The 6,213-nt window shown below is 33.3% G+C and overlaps 1 pseudogene; it reads left to right on the top strand.

The window, feature by feature from the left end:
* The first annotated feature begins 551 nt into the window (after nucleotides 1-551).
* Nucleotides 552-667, top strand: LOC120599177 (uncharacterized; annotated as a pseudogene).
* The last annotated feature ends 5,546 nt before the right edge of the window (nucleotides 668-6,213 follow it).

The raw sequence follows: 6,213 nt of genomic DNA, 5'->3' as shown, positions 1-6,213 counted from the left end.
AAGATATGTGAGTGATTATTATAAAATCTCTTGTGTCTGGTATTGTGTCCAAAATACTTAATAATAATAACAAATTTACTCTTATAGTCCTAAATCATTCAGGAGTAAACATATGATTGAACAAATTCCTAAGGAGATCTTTCAGAAAACATATAATAAAAATAAAGTAAAAAGAATTTAAGCTAGAATGTTTAGGAGACACCGAAGCAGTGCAACTTCCAGATTCTTGATTCTGTGAATCAGCTTCATAAACAGTTAACCATGATGAGTGAGGGACTGGGTATCAGCTGAAGAGTATGGAATCTTTTCTCAGGACTAGAGAAGTTCCTTTGAAAAGACATTTTCAGATGGATCCTTTTTACTATTTGTGCTAAAACATAACATTAAAAAAATAAATCAGAATTTATATGAATTAAACATATAGATAATTCAGAGATAGAGGTATGCTAGTAAAGATTTGGACATGGTTCTATATATAGCGTAGTGGTTAGCACGTCTGCTTTACATGCAGAAGGTCCTGGGTTCATGCCCCAGTGGAGTCACGGTCCATGGTCTACGGCCATGCCACCCTGAACAAGCCTGATGTCTGATCTTGGAAGCTAAACAGGGTCAGGCCTGGTTAGTACTCGGATGGGAGACCACCTAGGAAGACCAGGTGCTGTAAGCACAAAAAATAATAAATAAAAATAAAAAAAAAAAAGATTTAACCACCCACTTAGAGAGAAGAGGGCTCTGAAAGCCCTGATTCATAGAGACGATTAATTCCAGTGGTGTAAACACTCCCACCATGGTTGACTTACGTACCAACTTGCTTTTGATCAATTGCAAAGTTGGGAAGAGATACATACAGTCGGCTGGTACGGTTAGATCTGGCACTTCCCCGCGGGAGACAGACGTCACAGAAGACGTCCCCTAGAGAGTAGAGAGGTCTGACGTGCAAGTCATCCACTGTCCAAGGTGATACTGGGATTTTCCCAATGAGCAAACTAATGCAAAGTGATTCAAAAACTACACTGAAGGAAAAAATAAAAGTAGAAGAACAGGATCTTGATAGAAAACGTTAACAATATTTCCCATGTTGAACTAAAAGGATAAGCCTGCAAACTTCCCTGCATTTGGAGAAGCTTACGCCGAATAACAGTTCCTTGACTCCCAGAACTATTATGGAGGGAGCGAGGGATGCACAGCTGTAACAATTCCATCTATGAAGACAAAGAACAACCAGATGAGAGAAGTTTCTGGTACATTCATTTAGAAGTGTTAAGCCCTCTTGTTCCTCCTTCTCACCATTGAACTGTTGGAAAGACAGACACTATTGTTCTACCTGGTCAACAAGGATATGAATCCAGGGTAAGACAATTGCCAACATGTTTATAGAGGTCAGCTTTCCGGGATCTTCCTGAAACCTGTCCAGACTTCAGGCCTACTTGAGGGTTTGGTCCTAAAGGCAGGTTCAGAAACACATGTGATAAGATTAAAATTTCAAGTAATGCAGGAAATTCTGCGATTAAATCAGAATTTTTTTTCTGTGTCTCAATACCTTCAGCTCAGCACCCCAGACACCTATAGTCATTAAATGATAGAATCTAATATGCAAATTATTTCTTTAACCTTAGATCAAATCTAGAAAGATGATCTAACCTAGGAAGTTTGTTTTGCTTTGTTTTGTTTTTTAAGATTTAAAACAGGATGAAAGCCTGAACAATGTGATTTTCCTAAGGGGGCCTAAGAATATTACTATGTCAGCTTCTCTGTTAAAGATTTAACATCAGACAAAATTTCTAAAATTTTCATTTGGGAGTGTTCAGTACATGGAGCTGGCTTATAGTAAATATTGCTGCATACGTAGCTTTAAAAAATATTTGTTATTTCCAGAGAGCCATAAAAATAAATTTTGCTTTTCTCACTGTTTAATAATAGATTTTTAATTACTGCTTATTTTTTCCTTGGGATTTGGGAGGTTTGTTTCATTTTCTGTCTATGAAGAAATAATATACTCAAGAATTTACTTTTTCAGGGATTTATAAACACATTCAAGAACTTGTTTATGTTGTTTCTGGGGTTTCCCCAGCTATCAAGGCTTTAAGGCATATGAACAAATAGTAATTCAAAGAACTGCTTTAGTAATTTTTCTCAGAGACCTCACACAATTACTATTAGGTTATTGTCTTAATCTGTCTTTATGCCCTCAACTGAAATGCTTTATTAAAATGTATCTTTTTGTAAATTTGAACTGATACTCAGAAATTTTTTTAAAAAGGGGGTTTAGGGGATTCCTCTGATATTTTGGAGTAGAAACACTACTTAGAAATGTCACCTAAGCTAATCAATTAAAAAATAGCTTCAGTATAAAAAAAAAATACCTTTTGGAAAAAAAGATATGCTCCTTTCTTTGATTCGGTTAGTTGTTTATCTACAATAGGAAACTTTTGGTTGATATACCAGATTCTTGAATCTCAGACAGAAGTAGTTTCTCTGAATTAATCTGGGTTTTTAGAGTGGACATGGACTTGTATCCTGAGTAATTGGCCTAGCCTGAACTTTTAATCCAGATTTATTGATTCCTTGGTAGGTTTTTTAGCCTTTTAGACTCTCATTTAAAAGAAATTCTGTTGTTTCTTTGCATCCTTCTGTATTGTTTTTCTTGCTGCAAACAGAATGTATTTCTTTGGGAGTATAAAAAAATATATATGCAATGTTCCTACATAGGCTAATTCTTTAAGCTGATATCAAGTAATGCCTAGATGAACCGACAGCTGGTTGAGAACTTTATAGGTACCTTTCAAGGCATAAATGAGATGGAAAAGAAGGAGAGAGTTTTTTAGAGAGAAAGGCGAAGAGCAAAGACTTATTTCCCCTTCATTCAAAATACTGTCTCAGAGACATCTGTTTGAAAGGGACAAATGGCACAGATGCCTTTTCCCATGCTGTCTTCAGGAATCTAACTAAGATGACAGTAAAGAGATTTAAAAAAAAAAAATGGTAAAAGTCATAATCTCACAAGGATAAAGAGAGCAGTAGCAGAGACAAGAGCAGACAGGTCAAAAATTTTTAGAAATAAGAAAAAAGATGAATGATAAAGGAGTTAGCTGAACAGGAAAAGCTAATAGCTGCCTGCTTCCTCAAAAGCACATGTACTGGCCCTATAGAACTACAAAAAAGACTGAGGAAGTGAAGATGGTGGGCATATGGGGCTCAAAAGGAGAGATGATTGAGAATTCCCATAAGAAACAGTTCAATAATAGATCCTTCCTCCACCCAATGCCCTAGAATTGAGCACAGTCTTGAGACAAGGAATGAATGTTTGATCGAGAATAGTAGGGACCATATTCTTATCATACTCTATCCTTAGACTTGGACAAAAAGGAAGAGAGTAGCAATTTTACTTCCTTTCACACCATCCCATGATTGTAATAATGCCAGTACTTGGATTTAAATAGACACCTCTCTTGGGAAGTTGTGATAGATAACTCAAATGAGCATATAATTAAAAAAACATTTTTACTTAGCTTTGAATTATGTTATGAAAAGTGAAGCTTTTTAATTTTTCACACATTTTCTTCATCATATTTTGCTTCATGCAATAGTAAAATTAGTTTTAATTCGCTACTCACCTGCTGACAATGGGAAATACCATCTGAAAGCGGAGTGCTTCCAAATGTAGTAGCCACAAAAACGGACAACGCCCAGTAAATACGTTCTCTCTGAAATATCAATTAACTTAAATTTATACTAGATCTCTAAGACTAGCTAACAAAATTCTAGCCATCTTAAGAATCAATAAGAATCAATAGTGATTCTACAAATCAAAAAAAACATAAATGCAAGGAGTAATGTCATCTAAACCAGCCTTATCTCCTAGAATAATTGCAAAACTCAAGAAGTCAGCAATGTATACAAATGCATTATCCCCAATCTTGTTACTTGACCAATTAAAGATTCACATCCCCACACATTATTATTGCATCATAGTTCTGATGTGAATTTTTATTGTTAAAAAAAAAAACAGTCCACAAAATTTTATAAAATTTGCTGTAATGATTATTTCTCTCAAGTGGATTTTTATCAATTCTTGTGAACTGCTGACTGTCATTGGCCGTCTGCATGTTTCCATGAGCTGTATTTTCACAAAGATTTCTAAAATGTGGGATTTCAAATATATTTTTATGTGCTCACCACTCAAAGTCTAGTCTTCTTCTATAACCATACATTCTACCCCCTTTACCCTCTTCATCCTCACCCCACTCCCTTCCTTTCTGGCAAATACCATGTTGTTGTCAGTGGCTATGAATTTGCAATATACAGATGTTGTGTTATAAAATTGTACACCCAAAACTTATATAATGTTATTAACCAATGTTATCCCAATAAATTTAATTTTAAAAATAAATAAATAAATATAAAAAAATAAGGGCATGGAGGATGTAAATATTCAATATATTCTGAATATATTGAATAGTAGTGCTCAATATAGTAATATTGTAATGTTTTAATTAGTGAAAGTAATGTTTTAATTAGCGAAAGACCAAAAAGAAAATTTATCTCACACAAGCCCATGTCCAAAGAGAAATCAGCTCTCACTCTCTCATATTATCTTTCTTTTTCTTTTTTCTTTCTTTTTTTTTTATATCAGTTGGTGAGATGTTCATACTATAATGGAAATAGACATAACTATCATGGAAATAGATTAAGCTTCCTATAACTCAGGGTTTCACTGTATATCCTTTCCTCAGATATCTTTCTTTTAAAGGTGATTCTTTAAGTTACATGTAATTTAAAAAAGATTAATGTATTTAATGGAGGAAGAGGTTATAAAATTTTTCAAATAAAGTTAATATACTTTTCTTGACATCATTTTAATGTTTAACCTGTTAATGATATAGAGATTATTTTTCTTACTGTATTCATATATATTAATTTTAATTTCTTCCTTTTTAGAGTCCCTGTTTTCTTATTATTACTATACACTTATAATACATATATTCCTGCATACATTTAGGTTCTTACAGACCCAAAGGAATGCTTAAAACATGAATGAAAAGATGTAGGTAAGAGGAAAAAAAATAGGAACAAAAAACAAGGGAAACAAATGTAAAACAGTAACGAATATGATAGATATTACCCCAACTATATCGATAATCATTTTGAACATCAGAGGTTTAAATGCACCAGTCAAAAGACAGAGTTTATCAAAGTGGATCAAAAAACACAATGCTACTATATGTAGTCTACAAGAAACCCATTTTAAATATAAAGACAAATATAGATTAAAGTAGATGGATGGAGAAATAAAAACCATGTTAACACTAATCAAAAGAAAACAAGAGTAGCTATATTAATTTCAGACAGAGCAGGCTTCAAAACAAGTAAAGTTATCATAGATAAAGAAGGGCATTACATAATGATAAAGGGGTCAATTCTCCAAGAAGACATAACAATCTTTAATGTGCATGTAGCTAACAACAGAGAAGCAAACTACATATGGCAAAAACTGAGTGAATTTCAAAGAAAAATTGATGTATCCACTATCACAGTTGGAGACTTTAACACCCCTTTACCAGAAATGGACAGATTCAGCAAGCAGAAAATCAGTAAGGATGTAGTTGAATTCAACAACACCATCAGTCAACTGGATATAATTGATACCTATAGACTAGTTCATCCAACAACAGCAAATTCCTCTTAAGCTCACATGGAACATTCTCCAAGATAGACCACAGTAGAATTAAAGCAAAAAATCAGTAATAGAAAAATAACTGGAAAATCCCAAAGTACATGGAGATGAAGCAATGCACTTCTAAATAACACATCAAAAAAGAAATCTCTAGAGAAATTTAAGCATATTTTGTTTTAAATGGAAATAAAAATACAACGTATCAAAATTAGTGGGGTACAGAGAAAGCAGTACTTAGAGGGAAATTTATAGAATTCAGTGCACATAGTACAAAAGAAGAAAGATCATCTAAATTTTAATCAATAATTGAAGTTTCCACCTTAGGAAACTAGAAAAAGAAGAACAAGTTAAACCCAAAGTAAGCAGAAGAAAAGTAATAATAAGAATTGGAGCAGAGGTCAATAAAATTGAAAACAGGAAATCAATAGAGAAAACTCAATAAAATCAAAAGTTGATTTTTTGAAAAGTTTAATAAAATCATTAAACCTCTAGCCAGGTTAAATAAGAAAAAGAGAGAGAGAGGGAGAGAGTGAGGAAGT

This window comes from Pteropus medius, unplaced genomic scaffold (assembly GCF_902729225.1).
Source record: "Pteropus medius unplaced genomic scaffold, Ma_sr-lr_union100, whole genome shotgun sequence".
NCBI lineage: Eukaryota > Metazoa > Chordata > Mammalia > Chiroptera > Pteropodidae > Pteropus > Pteropus medius.
Note: the sequence above shows the minus strand (reverse complement) of the source record. Positions and strands in the feature narration are given on the sequence as shown.